The sequence below is a fragment of the Ranitomeya variabilis genome, chromosome 7, assembly GCF_051348905.1.
Source record: "Ranitomeya variabilis isolate aRanVar5 chromosome 7, aRanVar5.hap1, whole genome shotgun sequence".
NCBI lineage: Eukaryota > Metazoa > Chordata > Amphibia > Anura > Dendrobatidae > Ranitomeya > Ranitomeya variabilis.
Window position 1 is genome coordinate 98,181,830 of NC_135238.1, and position 21,611 is coordinate 98,203,440.

Below are 21,611 nucleotides of genomic sequence, written 5' to 3' on the forward strand. Positions count from 1 at the left end.
AACATATACTCACCCTCCGATGGCTCGTTGAAGTCCTGGCCCTGTGCGTGGTGCAGGCGTCAGCTTCCGGTCCCAGGGTGTGATGACGTCGCGGTCACATGACCGTGACGTCATGGCAGGTCCTTCTCGCGCAGGACCTGTGATGACATTGCGGTCACATGACCATGACGACCGCAGGCGGCAGCTTCCGGTCCCAGGATGGTATGCCAGAAGGACCTTCCATGACGTCACGGTCATGTGACAGCGACGTCATGGAAGGTCCTTCTCGCAGGGCCTGTGATCACGTCGCGTTCACATGACCATGACGTCATGGAAGGTCCTTCTGGCATACCATCCTTGGGACCGGAACCTGCCGCTTGCATGGAGCGGTCACAGTAGCGTCGCTAGGAGCGCGAAAGGCGGCGGATGGTGAGTATAGCAGTTTGTTGTTTTTTTATTATTATTTTTAACATGACATATTTTTACTATTGATTCTGCATAGGCAGCGTCAATAGTAAATAGTTGGGGACACACAGGGTTAATAGCAGCGGTAATGCAGTGGGTTACACCGCGGCCCATTACCGCTGCCATTAACCCTGTGTGAGCGGTGACTGGAGGGGAAGGGGATTATGGAGCGGGCGCCGGGCAGTGACTGCAGGGGAGTAGAGGAGGGACTAATCGGACTGTGCCCGTCGCTGATTGGTCGCGGCAGCCATGACAGGCAGCTGGCTCGAACAATCAGCGACTTGGATTCCATGACAGACAGAGGCCACGACCAATGAATATCTGGGACAGACAGACCGAAGTACCCCTTAGACAATTATATATATAGATTGAAGGCATGGGGGCATGGCCTGAGCGTGATGTGAGCGGTCGTCTGAGGCAGGAGCTCCCGCTCAGTATAAGCTATATGCAGGATTGCAGCCTGTAAAATTGGTGGCCATTTACCTGAAATTATCGGGGAATCCGTGACCATTGTGGTGCCTGCGGATCTGAGTGCCTGCGGGGCAATGACTGGCAGAAGGAGCTCCAGGAAGGCGGCGGGGAGCAGGAGAGAAAGACCCAAGATGGCGCCGGCCAGGAGGAAAGGCTGTCAGAGGAGCCTGTGATTGCGGGGGAGGATCCTAGGAGAGCAGACGCAGCAGCCAGGCTGCAGCGCTTCGCCCGACAGAGGAGATCCGGAGCCCAGCTGTGACAGGCAAGGTGAAAGATAAGCCTGTGGGGCACGGAGATATGGAGGAGCTGGGGGAGGAGGAGGGAGTGGACAGCGATGGTGGGAGCCGTTCTGTGCAGGAGAAGGAGGAGGAGAGCGGGGGAATCATGAAAGGCTCTCTGCTATGCATCGATGGAATGCAGATACCTGAGGAGCCCACTCTGAAGGATGTGTTTAAGGTGGTTTTATACAGTCACAATACTATCACCAATATGGCTGCGCAGATGGGGGTCCTGCAGGCAGACATGTCCAAAATGCAACATTCATTGCACGTGACTAAGGAAAGGATGGGAGAGGCGGAGAAACGCATTAGCGGTGCCGAGGACTGTATTGCTAAGGCGGATAAGGCTACAAAACGCATGAGTGCTGTGATTTCTGCCATACAAGCGAAACGGACGACCTTGAAAATAGGTCCAGGTGCAATAATGTGCGGCTGATTGGGGTGCCTGAAAAGACGGAAGGCGCGGCGCCAAACAGAGTTCTTTGAAAAATGGCTATTAAACCATATTGGAGCCAAGTTATCTCGGATGTATGCTATTGAAAGAGCACACCGCGTTCCTACGTATCCCCTCCCCCCTGGGCGTCCTCCTAGACAAGTGCTAGTCAAGATCTTGCACTACCGTGACAGAGACACCATTCTCAGACATGCCAGAGAGTACCCAGATTTGCAGATAAATGGCTTCCAGGATTTCCATATTTCCGGACTTCTCCATAGAGGTGCAGAAGCAGAGAGCCAAATTTGTCCATATCAAGAAGAGGCTGAGGGAGATCGGCGTCACTTACTCGATGCTGTACCCGGCCATACTAAGAGTGGTCGCTGAAGGGAAAGTGCACTTCTTCACGGAGGATAAAGAGGCACTCTGATGGCTGGACAGCAATGAGCAACATTTGCGTCAAGCAAAATTAAAGGATTCAGCGGGATGATAGAACGGTTCTTTCTTATTCTTGTTTCTCTTATTGCCTCTTTTTTGGAGGGATCCATTGGCTCCTTTTTTCCCCCCTGGGTTTTTTGTGTTCTTATGGGGCTGGGATGGGCCCTTGTCGGATCTCGAGTTTTTTCTGTGGTTTTTTTTTTTTTAAATTACAGTTGTTGAAATTTAAATAGGCTGCAATCCACAAGTCATGTGAGAGTTCCAATAGTTTGGGACAAGCGGCGGGACTGTTGGACAGATTGTTCCGGATAAAGTGAGCTCTCCCCTCCATGTTAGGAGGGGATGGAAGGATGGGATGGGGATTTGTTGGGGATGTTTCTCTGTTGTGTGGGGGGAGGGGGGTGGGGTTGGGGAAATATTTGTATAATGTACATCACCATGGTTACTGTGGTTGTGGCTTTGGCTGCAAATGGATGAAAGAATGTGATAATATGTACTGAGGAGGGAAAATGGCGGGAAGAATGAGAATTGTGAGTTGGAATGTCAGGGGTGTGGCGTCTGGTGTGAAGCGGCAAGCTGTGTTTAAATTTTTGAATGATGCCAAGCCGTCAGTGATCTGTCTGCAGGAGACTCATATGATGAAGAAGAGAACGCATTTTATGGCTAAGAGATGGGTTCAGGTGGGGTACCATGCCACATATTCAGCATATTCCAGGGGGGTCAGCATCCTCATCTGTGCTGGGGTACCTTTTGTGTATCACAAAGTGGTTATAGATCAGTTGGGTAGATTCATATGTTTACTTTGTAAATTGTACGGATGTCTGATGTGGCTGGTTTCAATTTATATTCCACCACCATATTGTGGAAAGGTTATCCACAGAGTTCTGGGAATATTGGAGGAGACACCGGGGATACCGTTTTTGATAATAGGGGACTTTAACAACATACCGGACGCACACTGGGATAGGGGGAGACGAGAGCCGTTGAAGTCAAGTGGTAATTGCACACCATTTGGTGCCGTCCTGAGGGAAACTGCTCTGCATGATTTATGGAGGATTTCTCATCCTGGGGTGTACAAGTATTCCTGTTTTTCATCCTCTTTCGCTTCTTTGTCAATAATAGATCTGGCCTTGGGCAATTCACAGATGTTGGGGAGGTAACGTATATGGCTAGAACAATATCTGATCATTCCCCATAAGTGTGATACTTGAGGGTGTGGGATCCTTGCCTGCTAGGGGGTGCATGTGGAGGCTGAATCCGTTCTGGCTACACCTTATTGATTTAGATGGACACATAGGGGGGGAAATTAAGGAATATTTTAAAATTAATGCTGGGTCGGCTTCGGTATTGACGGTATGGGAGGCCATGAAGGCCTATTTCAGAGGGCTCTTTTTTAAGGGGATATCCCGTATCAAGGCAGAAACAAGCAGGAAGGATCAGATGTTGATGAAAGAGTTGGAGGAGGCTGAGGAGGCATTAATTAACGATCAATCCCCAGAGGCACAGGGAAGGTTAAAGGTGGGGTACAATAGAGTATGTCAGATGGCAATGAAAACAGCGGAACGTAGAAGAATGTTTCAAACTGATAATACTTTGAAGAGAGGGACAGGTCGGGCCATCTCCTTTCCAGAATAGTGGCGCAGAGAGATTCCACACATATAGTTACTTTGAAGGGAAGGGATGGTGTTATAGAAGGGTTAATAGTTTGCCTTTAACTGCCTTGCCTTTAAGTGCCTTTTACCTTTAAGTGTTAGAATTATTAGAATCTGTTGACTCAGTAGTCTGATGGTCTCCTCTCCAAGGAGACTAAACTTCTTATCATGTATGTTCTCAATAGTCAGTTACAATATGTTCTGAGCTATGGTAAATAGAATATGACCCTGGGTGCTGGTGGGGGCTACATGAGTTACATTGAAATGCATTGGATGTAAATGGTATAAAACATTGCTTTGGCTTTTTATATATCAGATAAAAGTGACTTGCTCACGGGATACGTGTGAGGTGTCTTTTGTCTCCAAGCGCTTGTCAACTAAGGGCGTAAATCCACAATTAGGACTCACTGGTGATCTGTTAGCTGACATTTGGGTCAAAATGAAAACAGCTACGACAGTTTGGCGCCCGAACGGGGACCGTGTAACCAGCCGCCTTATTCGGAATCCGTATGTGGGAGCTTCCAGAGAGATTGGATAATGCAAACAACAAGCTGCAGCAAGGTGAGAAACGTTATTCTTACAATCTGTTTGCACCTGCAATCTCTCTTCCGGATTTCTCCATACCTCTGGGTAGAGGCTGTAAACACGGTTCAAAGAATCCACACATCACCAGTGAGTTTTGTGTTTGTTTTGTCTGTTTATGTCCGTATGAGAGTTGAATAATAGAGTTATAAGATGATAATTGTTATCTGTATTATTTGTCAATATCCTAATTGGTTGTGTATTTGTTTAGTGTGTGTAATACAAGAGCTGGGATAGACTCTGTGCAGTGTTGTTATTTTGGTCATTTTGGATTGGCAGTACATTATATGAAGCTGTATTTTGTATAAGGCCGTGGTTTTTGATGTTTGGCCTTAAAGTGTTTTCAGAGTGTCAGTGGACACTGCTGCAGTTTTATTTATATAGAGTTGTGTTAATTCCAAAGTGCAGAATAGACAGGCTGTGTGAGCCTTGTATGTGTGTATGTCTATGAGAACCTCTGAATGAGATAAGAGGTGGAGTAAGGGTACCGTCACACATTGAAATTTTCATCGCTGCGACGGCACGATTCGTGACGTCGCAGCGTCGTATAATCATCGCTCCAGCGTCGTAGACTGCGGTCACACGTTGCAATCACGGCGCTGGAGCGATGCCGAAGTCCCCGGGTAACCAGGGTAAACATCGGGTAACTAAGCGCAGGGCCGCGCTTAGTAACCCGATGTTTACCCTGGTTACCAGCGTAAACGTAAAAAAACAAACAGTACATACTTACCCGTCGGTGTCCTTCAGGTCCCTTGCCGTCTGCTTCCTGCTCTGAGTGCAGCCGTACAGTGAGAGCAGATCGCAGCACCGCTGCGCTCTGCTCTCACTTTCCGGCCGGCACTCAGAGCAGGAAGCAGACGGCAAGGGACCTGAAGGACACCGACGGGTGAGTATGTACGGTTTGTTTTTTTACGTTTACGCTTGTAACCAGGGTAAACATCGGGTTACTAAGCGCGGCCCTGCGCTTAGTTACCCGATGTTTACCCTGGTTACAAGCGAAGACATCGCTGGATCGCTGTCACACACAACGATCCAGCGATGTCAGCGGGTGATCAAGCGACGAAAGAAAGTTCCAAACGATCTGCTACGACGTACGATTCTCAGCAGGGTGTCTGATCGCAGTAGCGTGTCAGACACAGCGATATCGTAACGATATCGCTAGAACGTCACGAATCGTAACGTCGTAGCGATGGAAATTTCAATGTGTGACGGTACCCTTATTAAGATAAGGGATTTTCTTCTTGTGAAACTCAACTAAAAAGTGAAAGGAAAAGAAAAAAAAAAAAACAATCCCTGAGCACGTATGAATGAATGATCACATAAGTATCATTACTTATCTAAGTGTTGTTGAGGGTCCAGGATGAATGAGTTGTGGATATTTTTTATGTACATTTAATTTACATCTGAGATTCAGTGAAACCTGTGTTATATATGGTTTGATACTGGATAGGTTTCTGTGTATGTCTATATGTGGTTTGGCCAGACGCGGTCAGAATCAGCTTTTTCAAGTTGTGCAGTGATTTGCCTATATAGAGAAATTGTTTTTAATTCCGAGAGGATGAATGTTTTGTAAACTGCTTCTGTGTGTGTGAGGCACGAAGCTCTGATCAGCGCGAAATACCAGATGGGAGGAGGGAAGTGCACCCCTGCGCTACTTGCTTGAGTTTTAACCCCTTTGCGTTGTGGGCCAGAGGAGGGGGAGCCATGTATTGCATTCTAAGTTTCTCTGTCCTTGGTTTGGTACACGCCTATTTTAGAGGAAAACTTGTAAGTGATTGAAAAGATTGGTAAAAGATTCACCTGCTTCAAGCTGAGTGATTGATATAGCAAATTGAGGATCAGCAGAGGAGGTAACCAACTGCACGGCTGATGTAGTATAGGTGGTGTAACCTGCTACAGTCAGTCTACGGCATTAGGTGGTGTAACCTTGCCGTCCATGGAGCTGTGCTAGCCAGCTGATTTACCGAGTGGTAGGTGGTGTAACCTGCTTGGTAAAATCCTTTAAGTCCACCGAGTGGTAGGTGGTGTAACCTGCTTGGTGTTGTTGAGCGGATAAGTTGAAGCCATGGGCAACTTATTCTGTGTGCAGTCAGGGCCCCCAATGGGATCCAAAATCCGCTATACAGATTGAAAAAGGAAGCAGTGAAAGATGTGAAACCAATATTGAAAAAGGCAAAAATGCCAGTGAGTGGATGTTTTGTTGTTCAAAAAGGCACAGACAAAGGAGGAAAATAGCAAATGAATAAATGGCGTCTGAGAGAGTGCAGCAGGACGAAAGTAAGGTGTATTATGAATGTTTTGATGCTTAAAAGTCCGACTATGACTGACACATTACTGCTACGGTCATACCTTTGTATAACCAGAGACCCAGACAAGACAGATGGACTGTGGTCAGACAAACCCAGACTGGAGAAATACTTGTATGATCTGTGCTGCAACCCGACCTAAGAGAATTACACTGAATCCTGTCCGGACAAGATCACATGTAGTGACATAAGAAGCTGACACAGGATTGTGGTTGGTGGATAGTGGGGACATTAACTTTTGGGAGTAGGCTGACAGTAATCCTTTTGGGAAGGAGCTGTAGACCAGCATGTCATGTCACCCCCAACCGGTCACCTAGTCACCCCCACCACCAGAGAACCAACCACATCAGGTAGGGTAAGGCAGATACAGGAGTATTATCCCTGGAGGCCCTCTGACTAGTTAGCTACGCAAAAACAATTGGCTGACCCTAAGAACCAACCTTTCCCATTTTTCAGATAAAGACAATATGATGGACGTATAAGTGCACCTGGGCAGGCCTAGGTAGTTAGTGAGCACAAAAGCAGGTGACTTGCTAGGACACATAATTAAGACACATACAGATGTGACAAAAGAAGAGAGTGTAGAGATGTACTTTAGACGGTTACAGCTTAAATGGGAAGACATGGGGTACAGTCCCATAAACCCACTTGATGTTAAAATATTGGTAAATACATTCATTGACGGTATGACCAAAGACTTACGAGACGCAAATACAGAGATCCAAAAGACCTGAAGGTTGCTAAAAGAGTTGAACAACCTAGGACAATAAGACGACGTGTCATGTATGCTGGAGTACAAGGAAAACAGCAGAGACACAGTAAGGGATCTAAGGACTTAGAAACAGTAAAGTGCTGGAATTGTGGAGAAAATGGACACTCAGACCAATCTTCCACCTTCTTCACCTCCAGGAGGGAAAGAGACAGAATTCTTGATTGACACTGAGGCAGCCGGAACTGTGGTACACAAAGACTTGATAATGCCAGACATGATTACTGACGAGACTGTGGAATACGTGAGTGTAGAGGGACAAGCGACTGAAGCCCCTATGACTAAACAAATAAGACTAGAATCACGAGACCGTGCTTAGAAGAGCTGCTTACAAACTTATTGTCAGTGACAATACCCCTATGGATTTGCTGGGAGCAGAGTTGAGTGCTGGCTAGGCCATCATACAGTACTCTCCTGAGGGTATTACAGTCACAAGTCCCCTTTCATATAAATACTTGGTGCAGAGGGACGTCAGGGTCTTCCACGTGCACATTATACCACAGGTAAATCATGCCCAATTATAGTTACACTTAATTCCATTCATTTGCCAGTTTAGTAGTTTCCTTACACAAGATGGTATAGTTACCGTGTATTTCTAGGTTGTCTTCATATGATATATAGTTTTTTAGCCATTCATTATATTGGCTCAAACCATAATCACTGTTTATTTGTCCTTTCCACTTCTTATACCTTATCGCAAGCAACTGGTATTAATATTTGGCATTTTTCAAATCCCTTCTTTTTATATTTGGAACTGTTAGTTATGGATTTACATAGGGCTACTACCTTCTTAAAATAAGCTTGTGCTTTGCTGTGGCCTATGGCATTGTGCTCTCCCATTTTACGACTCAGTATCTTTCGTAAATATATATATTTTCATATATATAATTTTCTTTTGGTAACATATTTTGTGAATCAAATTTAGTTTTCTTAAAGGGTACTCTACCCAATCAAATACGGGTATAAATAATATTTGGTCATTAATGTGTGATTTATATAAACACTTGTGAAAATTTGCAGAAATGGTGTATATGGCAAGAGTAGTGAAGGTAATGCCTGACACCAGAATGTCTGAGGACAGGAAAAAGAGTCAGGTGCCAGACACCGTTTGGGCAAGGGGAAAATCTGATGTGGGTCGATTGCCCATTTCCCTTGTTTTGATTAAATTAAAAGAAGGAACCACTCCTCTTTGGTTAAAGCAACACCCCTTTGTATCCCATTAAGAAGAAAAAGGACCCAAGGGTTCCCCTGACACAGTATAGTTCATGACTTACAGGCCATTAATGATGTACAGTGAGTGTGATCTCAATTGTCCCTAATACACACACCGTACGGTCACAAAATGTTTCACAGTCATTAATTTGTCAAAATGCATTCTTTTCTATACCCCTGCACCCTGACTGACGGCATCTTTTCTCTTTTACTTGCGAAGGTAAACAATACTGTTGAACGGTCCTCCCAAAAGGGGGAAAGAACTCCCCAACCATCTATCCAACAGCGATGGCAGGGATTCTTGAGCAGTGGCAACCACCTCATTCACAGACTGTACTATTGCAGTACGTGGATGAACTCTTGCTCTGCTGCCCGGACCAGACGTCCTGCTACAGCTATAGGTTCCTTGCTGTGTTTTTGGCAGAGAAGGGTTGCAAGGTCTCACGTGACAAATTACAGTATTACAAACAAAAGGTGACATTTTTAGGACATTGTATTGCTGAATGTACAAGACACCTGACTGAAGACAGAAAACAGGCAATACAAAATCTCCCTTTACCCAGGTCACACCAGCATCTACGTATTTTCCTAGGTTGGGTGACCTACTGTAGGCCTTGGATAAGGTCTGCTTCACAAATGATGCAACCACTCTATGACAGGTTGTCATCAAACCCCTACAATCAAAAAGCAATTGATTCCTTCTATTCTGTGAAGCTGCTCATTGTGTCAAGCCCCGGCATTAGGCATTCCAAACTATGATCAGCCATTTTTTCTTATTTTGAACAGAGCAGGGAGGACATGCTACCGCAGTACTGACACAGCAATGTGGAGAGGAACAGAGACCAATAGCTTACTACTCAGCACAATTACACCCAGTGATTAGAGGGTCTCCTACGTGTGTCCGTGTTGTAGAGCTGCTGTATTACTGCTAGGCATGTGAGCTCACACTGACTTTTTCTTTTGACAATTTGTTCCCCACATGACATTAATGCCATACTCATACAAATACAACCAGAACACCTGTCTATGGATAGACAGATCAGACTCGAATGTGTTCTAATACTAATTCCTGAATACGTCACCCTCAAAAGACATAATGTTCTGAATCCAGCCACTCATCTGCCTGTGGATTCAGAAAAGGGGGAATTGGTGACAGCATTAGAAAAAAAAAAAAAAAAAGTACACTGGTACGTTGACATGACGTACAAACATGACTGCATAGGAACTGATGAGTCAGGAGACAGTATGTTTTACATATGTTCATGAAAAACCTGTTCCTAATGCATATTTTGAAGTTTTATTTTTGTAGATGGCTCCAGATACCACCAGGATGGGCGATTCTACACTGGACATACAATAGTATCCTCACATGAGGTAATCCGAGTTGAACCACTCCCTCCACACATGTTGGTGCAGGAGGCAGAGTTGAAGGCGCTCACTGAGGCGTGTAGAGCTGCTGCAGGTAAAGTCGCTAATATTTACACAGATTCGAATTGTGCATGGGGAATATCCCATGATTATTGCCCTGTCTGGAGAAGCAGAACGTTTCTTACATCAGCCGGTAAGCCCATTAAAAATGCAGAGCTGATGAAACAATTAGTGGAGGCATTGACGTTACCAGTCCAGGTTGGCATCGTCAAGGTAACAGCACACACGGACGGTGACTCTGTGGAGGTAGAGGACAACAGAAGGGCGGACGAGGCTGCTAAAGTAGCAGCAAGGCGGCCTAGGGAGCAGTGGACGGTGGCGGAGAGTCAGCGTATTCCAGCCACACTGAGCCTAGATGTCCTGAAATCCCTCCAGCTGCCCAAACAGAGAAGGAACATGGGGGAGAATGGGAGCTGAGCTAAACTCAAAAGGAGTTTTGGGAGAATAAGGATAAATTGTATATACCAAAGTCCCTGTTCCTAATAATGGCGCAAGCAACACATGGCCCCACTCACACCTCAAAATGTCACATGCCTTCCGGATCGCTCCTGGTTTCAGTTACGCAGCAGCAAAGCTCGTACGGTCATGCCTCATCTGTGCACAGCACAACCCTGGTAAAACAGTAAAAATCCCTAAGAAAGCGACACCCAGGCCTCTCTACCCGTTTCAGAGACTGCAGACGGGCTACATACAGCTACCCAAGGTAGGAGTGTGTGAAAAATGTCCGAGTATGTGTAGATCTCTTCTCTGGTTGGCGGGAAGCCTATCTGGTAAAATGTGCAAATGCTAAAGTGACTGCAGACAAACTGATGAAAGAACTGATCTGCAGGTATGGTGCCCAGAAACCACAGAGAGCGATAGGGGCACACACTTCACGGGAGAAATAATGAGGGAAGTCATGCAGGCCCTGGGAGTACAGCAAGCATATCATGCACCATATAGACAACAAAGTAGTGGGAAAATGGAAAGACTAAGTGGGACACTTAAACTGGAAATTCAGAAGCCATGGCAGACACAGGAAAGAGCGGGGTAGAATGCTTGTCTCTTGCACTCTTTCTAGTTAGACACACTCCAAATAGAAAGACAGGCTTGTCCCCTTTTTGAAGTCCTGTTTAGTAGTTTGCCAAAGACTGGTCTGTACTTCCCACAGGTGCTACAAATGCAACACGGTGCTATGACAGCCCATGTCCAGGCCTTGCGGAACAGACTTAATGTATGTGGTGCATAAACATGTGTTTTCATCCATTCCAGATCTTAATGCCAGTGCGGACGCACATCTGCTAAATCCAGGTGATTGGGTGGTCATACACAGACACGTAAGAGGGAGCCTATATCCACGGTTTGACGGCCCGTTGTAAAGTCCAGTTGACCACATTCACTTGAGGGAACGCCCACCTGGATCCATGCCAGTCACTGCAAAAAGATCTTTTCACTAGCAGAAAGACGGTTGTCCTAATCACCTTGCTGGCAGTGGTAGGATGTTTGCACCTTACAGAGACACTGGATAAACTTTTAAGTGTTGGCAAGGACAACAAACTTATTCAGCATCTTGCTTTTCTTACAAGCGACGCGGAAGGACAAAAACTGCTGGACTGTTGGATCTGTATACACAGCCCAGTATTTGTAAGGGCTATGCTGTACTTAGCCTTTACCCCTGGAGCCAAGGAAGGTATTAACACCACACAGCATACCCAATGAGACTTGGACTCAGATTTTCTAGGTTCCTTAAGGCTCTTAATGAGACTAATACAATATAGAGACTCCTTTTTAAATCCAGCCGATTGGCTTAGCGGCCTAGCAGGATGGATTATTTTTGGTATTTTTCAGACTTGTATGCAAATCTTGTTGCTTTGCTTATTGTTTTATGTAGCCGTAAAAGCGCTAATATATGTCTTACCTAAGGCTGAACCTTCTGTAGTATATCATAGGCCCCGTATGGCCACTGCTGATGGGAAGTTGAGTGTCCACACTGAGGGTGGATGGGCGAAGCAGGTAGCAAGTCCCCTTGTGGGTACTAGACCCATGAGACAGTAGCTCCTTTGTGGACATCAGCTGACCCCGTAGCAAAGGTTATACCATTTACAAAAGGGGGAAATTGTTATAGAAGGGTTAATAGTTTGCCTTTAACTGCCTTGCCTTTAAGTGCCTTTTACCTTTAAGTGTTAGAATTATTAGAATCTGTTGACTCAGTAGTCTGATGGTCTCCTCTCCAAGGAGACTACACTTCTTATCATGTATGTTCTCAATAGTCAGTTACAATATGTTCTGAGCTATGGTAAATAGAATATGACCCTGGGTGCTGGTGGGGGCTACATGAGTTACATTGAAATGCATTGGATGTAAATGGTATAAAACATTGCTTTGGCTTTTTATATATCAGATAAAAGTGACTTGCTCACGGGATACGTGTGAGGTGTCTTTTGTCTCCAAGCGCTTGTCAACTAAGGGCGTAAATCCACAATTAGGACTCACTGGTGATCTGTTAGCTGACATTTGGGTCAGAATGAAAACAGCTACGACAATGGGAAGGAGCACACTGGTTGCAAAGCAATTTTGGAGGTGATGACGGAGTATTACTCGGATCTTTATAAATCACAGGTACAGCCAACGATGGAGGAGGTGGATGGTTTCTTGACAGGGGTACAGCTTCCCAGACTCTCAGTGGCCGATCGGGGACTTCACGAGGAGCCGTTTAATTTGGAGGAGATTGACGCCGCATTGTTCTCTATGCCCAATGATAAAGCCCCGGGGGTAGATGGGATCCCGGAGGAGGTGTATTAAAAATATAAAGAGATACTGCTTCCTGCCTTATTGGAGGTGTATGCTGCTGGTCTGGTGGAGGGGGAGCTGCCGAGGTCCATGCGGGAGGCAATAATTGTTGTACTGCCAAAACAGGGTAAGGATCCGAGGGATCCAGCTTCTTATCGCCCAATCTTGTTATTAACGATAGATATCAAAATCTTGGCCAAGATGTTGGCTAACCGTCTTAACAAGGTGATAACGACACTAATACACCGGGACCAGTCCGGATTTATGCCCGATTGTTCTACAGCGGGTAATCTTCGACAACTGTTTCTCAATATGTAGGTAAAGGCGGATAATATGGGTCGGAGGGTTGTGGTGTCTTAAGACGCCGCTAAGGCATTTCATAGTGTGGAGTGGCGGTATTTGTGGGCAGTCATGAAGGCTATGGGTTTTGGTGAGAGGTTCATACGTTGGGTGCAGCTGATGTATGCGTCTCCAAGAGCCAGGATACGGGTAAAAGGAGTCTTGTCGGGGGATTTCCCTTTATATAGGGGAACGCGGCAAGGGTTCCCCTTGTCTCCTCTGCTGTTTGCAATTGCTGTTGAGCCCTTGGCGGCGGCAATACGGAGGGACAGGGATGTAAAGGGGTTTCGGTATGGAAACTATGAAGAAAACATAGCCCTGCATGCTGACAACGTGTTATTGTTCTTGGAAGATGCACAGGAGTCTCTGGGGGCCGCTATGAACAGTATTTCTAAATTTGGAGCTCTTTCTGGATTATCTATTAATTGGGAGAAGTCTGTGTTGTTGCCCATGGACGCGGCGGCTCCTCTGACTCTTGACCCTGGGGTTCCCTTAAGAGTAGTACATGAGTTTAAATATCTGGGCATTGTGGTTTCGGACAAAATAGAGGACTATGTGCGGCTCAACCTGACTCCTTTGCTTGGGAAGTTCCAGCAGAAGATTGGGGCCTGGAAGAAGCTATGTCGGTCGCAGGCAGAGCCAATTTGATCAAAATGATACTTATGCCTCAGCATAAGCCGGAAATGAGAGCATCGCTGACCCCCGTCACATGATCGGGGGTCAGCGATGCATCAGAATGGTAACCATAGAGGTCCTTGAGACCTCTATGGTTACTGATCCCGGCTATGTAGATATTGCATAATACTCCAGTGTGGCTGCCTCAGAGTAAATTTTATAGGATCAATACTCTATTTAGGGATTTAATCTGGAAGGATGGACGGGCGCGCATCAAATTGGAACATCTGCAAAGGGCAAAGGATGAGGGTGGTCTGGCGTCCCCAATCCATGGATTTACTATATAGCATCTCAATGCCAGCACATGGTAGGTTGGGGAGAGCCAGAACAAAGCTCTTCAGCGGGGATAATCATTGAACACGCGGTAGGGAAGGGCCCATTGTTGGCTGGCCAGTCTTGAAGCAGGTAGATTCAGAATTAACCCCAAAAAATTCCCAACAATAGCTATGATGGGGAAAGTATGGCAGAAAATTAAGCAATGGAGGGGAGCAACGGAATTTACGAGATATACGCCAATTTGGTTTGAACCTAGGTTGGCAGAGCTCATGAGATTGCAGGGGTTCGGTCAGTGGAGGTGCATTGGCATTTGGTTTGTGTCTCAGTTGCTTGATGGAGATGTTATTAAAACATTCGGACTGAGTTTCCTTTAACCCAGAAGTCATTCTTTCAGTATCTGCAGTTGAGACACGCCCTAAACTATCAAAATGAGGTGTCGCGCGTGAATCTGCAGTCAGATAGCTTGTCGGATCTTATTGGGCCTCGGAGGAGTACGAGGGGTTCATTACCTTGATGTACAGAGGTCTTATGGATACCTTTTTATTGAAGCATCCGTTAAGGATTAAGGAGAAATGGGTGGCGGATGTGGGCCCCTTGTCGGAGTCCCAGTGGGAGTCCATACTTCAATATATCCCCAGGGCTTCCCTGAGTGAGGCTAAGAGGGTGTCACAGTTATACCTGGTGTATAGGGTGTACAGGACCCCGGCATGGATGAGGAAGGCAGGACTGAGAGGTGACTCAAAATGTCCTAGGTGTGGTGAGGAAAGCGCTGATCTGCTACATATGATGTGGTCGTGTGCTCGCCTCCAACATTTATAAGGCAAGAAATCCCACTTATTAAACCTGACAGGGCACACCTGTGAAGTGAAAACAATTCCCGGTGACTACCTTTTGAAGCTCATCAACAGAATGCCAAGAGTGTGCAAAGCAGTCATCAAAGCAAAAGGTGGCTACTTTGAAGGACCTAGAATATAAGACATAATTTCAGTTGTTTCACACTTTTTTTTGTTAAGTACATAATTCTACATGTGTTAATTCATAGTTTTGATACCTTCAGTGTGAATGTACAATTTTCATAGTCATGAAAATACAGAAAAATCTTTAAATGAGAAGGTGTGTCCAAACTTTTAGTCTGTACTGTATATCTATCTATAGATAGAAAGATATATTGATAGATAAATACCAAGCCCGATGTTTAGTAATAAACATAATAAAATGTTACATAGAGAGTTAAATATAGACAAACACACACACACACACACACACAAAATCTGCATTAGGCCGGGGTCACATTTGCAAGAAACTTGCACGAGTCTCGCACCTCAATACCTGGCACTGCCGCTGGCACTTGGACTGGAGCGTTCAGCTGCATAGAAATACATGCAGCCGCGCACTCTGGTCCAGAGTGCCAGCGGCAGTGCCGGGTATTGAGGTGCAAGACTCGTGCAAGTTTCTCGCAAGTGTGACCCCCGCCTTAACCTCTTTCTGACCTCGGACGGGATAGTACGTCCGAGGTCAGATACCCCGCTTTGATGCAGGGCTCCGGCGGTGAGCCCGCATCAAAGCCGGGACATGTCAGCTGTTTTGAACAGCTGATATGTGCCCGCAATAGCGGCGGGTGAAATCGCGATTCACCCGGCGCTATTAACTAGTTAAATGCCGCTGTCAAACGCTGACAGCGGCATTTAACCGGACGGAAATGAGAGCATCGCTAACCCCCGTCACATGATCGGGGGTCAGCGATGCATCAGAATGGTAACCATAGAGGTCCTTGAGACCTCTATGGTTACTGATCCCGGCTAGCTGTGAGCTCCACCCTGTGGTTGGCGCTCATAGCAAGCCTGTTATTAAGCTACATAGCAGCGATCTGATGATCGCTGCTATGTAGCAGAGCTGATCGAGTTGTGCCAGCTTCTAGCCTCCCATGGAGGCTATTGAAGTATGGCAAAAGTAAAAAAAAAAAAAAGTTAAAAAAAATGTGAAAAAAATAAAAAAAATAAAAAAGTTTAAATCACCCCCCTTTCGCCCCATTCAAAATAAAAAATCAAACCTACACATATTTGGTATGGCCGCGTTCAGAATCGCCCGATCTATAAAAAAAAAAAGGATTAACCTGATCGCTAAACGGCGTAGCGAGAAAAAAAATTCGAAACGCCAAAATTACGTTTTTTTGGTCGCCGCGACATTGCATTAAACTGCAATAACGGGCGATCAAAAGAACGTATCTGCACCAAAATGGTATCATTAAAAAGGCCAGCTCGGCACGCAAAAAAATAAGCCCTCACTCGACCCCAGATCACGAAAAACGGAGACACTATGGGTATCGGAAAATGGCGCATTTTTTTTTTTTTTTTTTAGCAAAGTTTGGAATTTTTTTCCATTACTTAGGCCTCTTTTACACCTCAGTCTTTTGGCGTGAGTTTGAATCCGCCGTTTTCGTCAAATTGTGGATCCGCCATTTTTTGGGGGCGGATCCGCTATTTTCCCATAGAATTGCATTAGCGACGGATTGTGGCGGATGGTCGTCCGTTCTATCCCCCATGTGACGGATCCGTCGAGATTTGGCGGACGTCATCTAGACATTGACGGACATTGCAACGTTTTTTTTGTCTGCGCCGAAATGGCGGTTCACAACGGATCCATCGCGTCCGCCATTCCTTAGAATGGGTGCCTATGGGCGACGGATCCATCTCGATCCGTCATTTGGCGGATCCGTCGCCCCAATCCGCTTTTTCAATTGAGCATGCTCCAAAAAGTAGATACTTTTCACAGACAACCCCAAAACTATATAAACAGGACAACAGGACAGGTGGGCTTCATTCTTCAATGTGCCATCAAGCAGAGAAGAAGCAGAGAGAGAACACAGTGCCAGCCAGCAAGACAGACCCTGCCAGCAGCCAGCAACACAGACCAATTAGCTTCAAAAGTGAAATCCGCACATATCTTCACAATATTCGCCAGTACTCCTTCCATCTCTGCCACTTTCTCTACAACCTTTCAAAGATGTGGTATAAATACACTGTATATATAGTTTCCCAGTAGTTTCCAGTAGCCAGTCACATTTCCCAGTACTTTGTATTAGCCAATCACACTGAGATCCTCGGTTTTTCAAAAGAACATGGATACTCCAGCTCCAGCAAGATGGGTAGGAAAAAAAAAAAAAATCCTTTTTCTTTTCCTTTATATTTTATTGTAAATCCAACATGAAGATAAAAAACAAATCCTTACAAAAGGTAGACCAAACAGGTGATTGTGAAGATATGGCTACGCGTTTCGACCAAAATAGGTCTTACTCATGCCTATGCAGCCCCAAAAGTGAGCGCTACACATATAGCACACACAGACCTAAGACACACCCCTCGTGTCACATGATCATTTTGTAAGGTCCTGGAACCACATATATTTAAAATAATTTCTACAATACTATACAAAACATTTTAAAACATCAACAGTAATGATACATAATTTCATTTCTCCTGCTCATGCCAGCAGGGAAACGGGTATTTAGATTATAGATCCAAAAAGCCTCTCTTGTGAGCAGGCGTCTTTTTAGATCCCCCCCGCGATTTTTTATCTTCATGTTGGATTTACAATAAAATATAAAGGAAAAGAAAAAGGATTTTTTAAAATTTTTTCCTACCCATCTTGCTGGAGCTGGAGTATCCATGTTCTTTTGAGATTGCCATTGCAGGACGTCTTGGTCTGGACGAACTTCCGTGCACCGCATCTGATGGTCTGGTTGGTGAGCTGGCTACGGCCTTTTACAGTCGTTTTTTTTTTTCTTTTTGTGTGAATATTTAGTCTTTACTGGCTATTAAAATAGGGGAACCACCCAAAAAACAACGTGGGGTCTCCCTATAATTAATAGCCAGAAAAGGCTATGCTGACAGCTGTGGGTTGATATTCATAGCCTAGGAAGGGGCCATGGATATTGGCCTCCCGGCTACAAACACCAGCTCAGAGCCACCCCAGAAATGGCACATCTCTAAGATGCGTCAATTCCGGAACTTAGCCTCTCTCTTTCCAGTGCCCTGTAGCGGTGGCATATGGGGTAATATTTGTGGGGTTGATGTCACCTTTGAATTGTAAAGTGACATCAAGCCGGCTTAGTAATGGATAGGCGTCAATAAGACATCTATCCATTACTAATCCTATAGATGTTAAAGGGTTAAATAAACACACAGCCAGAATAAAGTATTCTAATGAAATTAAATACTACACATTTTCCCCATCTTTATTGTTCTCCTAATTCCTGCGATGCCCTCGATCTCCTGCAAAAAAATTAAAATAATAAACCAACACAAATACTCCCTGGTCCGATGTAGTCCATTTAATAATGAGTGTCCCTCAACGATCTCCCCTATAGAGCGGTCACATCAGGAGATGTGACTGCTCTATAGGCCTCCCACGATGCACTGACAGGAGGTAATGGCTCCTGCAGTGCATCACTGAAGAGGTTACGTAAATTCAAGCTCTCGCTTTACAAGTGACAGCGACCTCTGATGGCGGAGAGATACAGTGCGGGAGGATACCTGCCGTCATAGTATCCCTGGAGCCCCTGGAGAGTGGTCACATCTGCCGATGTGACAGCTCTCCAAGGGAGATCGTCGTGGGACTCTCATTATTAAATGCACTACATCGGAACAGGGAGTATACTGTTGGTTTATTATTTTATTCTTTATTACAGGTGATCGAGGGCATCAGGGATTAGCTGTATGGTGAATATGTACTGTATATGTACTGTATATGTATGTACTGTATGTCTATATGTGTGTATGTGTTTTTTGATTTTTTTTACACTTGAACAGTAGCTGGATGATGGGACTACTGCTGTCCCATCATTGGCTAGCTGTCACTGTAGCAGGCATAGCCGGATGGGACTAGTAGTCCCATCGGACGATGACTGCCTACATACAGACCCGCACACATACACAGCCCCACACACACCCGCAGACCCCCGTATACACAGATACATACAAACACCCGCACACAGACACGCACATCTTCTCCGCCCACACACAGTCTCCGCCCACACACAGTCTCCACCCACACACTCTTCCTCCTCCCGATCTGCAGCATTTCTCGCACCCAACTCCGCAGCAAAACCACAGATCTTTTTAAACCTGCGGTTTTGCTGCGGATTTGACTGAATCAATGGAAGTCAATAAGTGCAGAAACGCTGCAGATCCGCAAAAAGAATTGACATGCTGCGGAAAATAAAATGCTGCAAATCCCCGAGTTTTTTTCCGCAGCATGTTCACACCAACTGTCAATTTCCCATTGACTAACATTGCTTGTGCACTACACTGCAGATTTGATGCAATTCCGTGCATCCAAAAAAGCTGCAGAAATGCATCAAAATCCACAACGTGTGCACATAGCCTTATGCTATTAGTCGCTGCCCATTGTTCAAGCTTATGTAGATCCTTCCGAATCCTTTCTGAATCTTCTCTAGTGTTAGCTATCCCTCCCAGCTTTGCATCTTCTGCAAATTTGATTAGTTTAGATTCAGTTCCCTTATATACAGTGCTTACGGAAAGTATTTAGGCCTCTTTAAATTTTTCGCTTTGTTTCATTGCAGCCATTTGGTAAATTCAAAAAAGTTCATTTTTTTCACATTAATGTACACCCTGTACCCCCATCTTGACTGAAAAAAACACAGAAATGTAGTAATTTTTGCAAATTTAATAAAAAAGAAAAACTGAAATATCACATGGTCATAAGTATTCAGACCCTTTGCTCAGTATTGAGTAGAAGCACCCTTTTGAGCTAGTACAGCCATGAGTCTTCTTGGGAACAATGCAACGTTTTTAACACCTGGATTTAGGGATCCTCTGCCATTCTTCCTTGCAGAACTTCTCCAGTTCCGTCAGGTTGGATGGTGAACATTGGTGGTGCCCGCCCTGCCACTGGCTGATTAACCCTCTAGATTACATAATTAATAGCGATCGTGGCATTTAAAAAGTTGTGCAAGACAACCATCCAACCTGACGGAACTGGAGAGGATCTGCAAGGAAGAATGGTAGAGGATCCTCTAATCCAGGTGTGAAAAACCTGTTGCATTGTTAAAAAGAATGAGATATCATAGCCATAACAACTTTGATAACTTTAAGAATACTAATGTCCCATTATTCAGGTATGCTTATCATGCATCCTTGGGGGACTATCAGTGGCATCGCCTTCTCGGTGGTTGCCGACATCCCGTTCCTCCCGAAGAGTGGCTGTTTATTGATTGGGATTTCGATTTCAGTAGTCTTTTGGTGAAGGCTTCTGCCTTGTCCAGGGAAAGAAAAGTATGAGAAACGTCAAAGCCTTCTGTAATCAGGAGGATAGCCGAGTATTTGAGCTGGAAACTGATTCCTTCTTGGTATAGCCTCGTACAGATAGTGCTAAAGACCTTACGTCGTCTTGTGACTTCAGCTGAGAAATTGTCAAAAATTTGGATTTTGTGGCCATTAATTTCCACCAGCTGGGACCGCCTCCAATAAATAATCTTGTAAGATGTCCATTTTGTCATTGTAGTCCAAGAAGCGCATGATGGCCTGGTGTGAGTGCTTTAAGTTTCTTCCTTCAGCTGTAGTCGATGATGGCAACAGCCCTACCCTGTGGGTCCTTTCCACTTTACGACCCTCAGAAAGCTGTAGGGCTTTAGGGAGATCTAACTCACAAATAGTCTTTAGATCCTTCTATTATTCCCATCAGCCTACCCCTGCTGTCACTAATAACAGCGACAGCAGGAGCGGCTGATGGGGGTATTTATCAGCTGCCGCCTGTGTTATAAATAAATAGATAAATGAAAAAAAGGCGTGGTTTCCCCTGTATTTTCTATAACCAGCAAAGCAAAACTCATAGCTGGGGGCTGCAACTCTCAGCTGTCAGCGTCATTAAGGTTGGTTATCAAGAACAGAGGGGTCTTATAGACACCTCTACATTACTATTCAGTTGGCTTGATGTCACTTGACAATACAAAGGTGACATCAACCCCACAAATATGAAGCCTACTTGCCACTGCTACATGGCAAGTGGGAAGAGCTGGACAAAGCGACAGAATTGGCGCATCTAATAGATGTGCCTTTATAGGGCGGCTGTGGGCTGCTGGGGCGGTCAATATCCATGACCCATTACCAGCCTGAGAATACCAGCCCCCAGCTGTGAGCTTTAGCAAGGCTGGTTGTCAAGAATGGGGGGGACCATACCAGCGTGTTTTGCCCACGGACACATGGTCTGTGGAAACACACTGACATGTGCACAGACCCATTCACTTGAATGGGGCTACATGTGTATGTGTCTTCGGTATGTGTGAAAACTGTAATCACATGTAGCGGAGACATGGAAGTGCGAAAGCGGCCTAAATCTGGTATTGCTGCAACCACACCGACTGGAAGAATAAAGGCGCCTAATCACGTACACCGCACGAAGAATGGTATAAAAAACTAAATAAAACCAATTCTTCACATGATGTTAATTTTTTAATTCTGTCTCCCAAAAATTGCAGTAAGGCTCGGCACACATGTATCCTGTGCTGAGCACTTGCTTTGG

The 21,611-nt window shown here is 45.3% G+C and overlaps 1 protein-coding gene across 4 annotated transcripts in view; it reads right to left on the reverse strand.

Moving 5' to 3' along the window:
• SLC29A4 (solute carrier family 29 member 4) overlaps positions 1-21,611 on the reverse strand; it is an 831,354-nt gene that overhangs the window by 746,509 nt on the left and 63,234 nt on the right. The gene's annotated exons all lie outside the window — the stretch shown is intronic.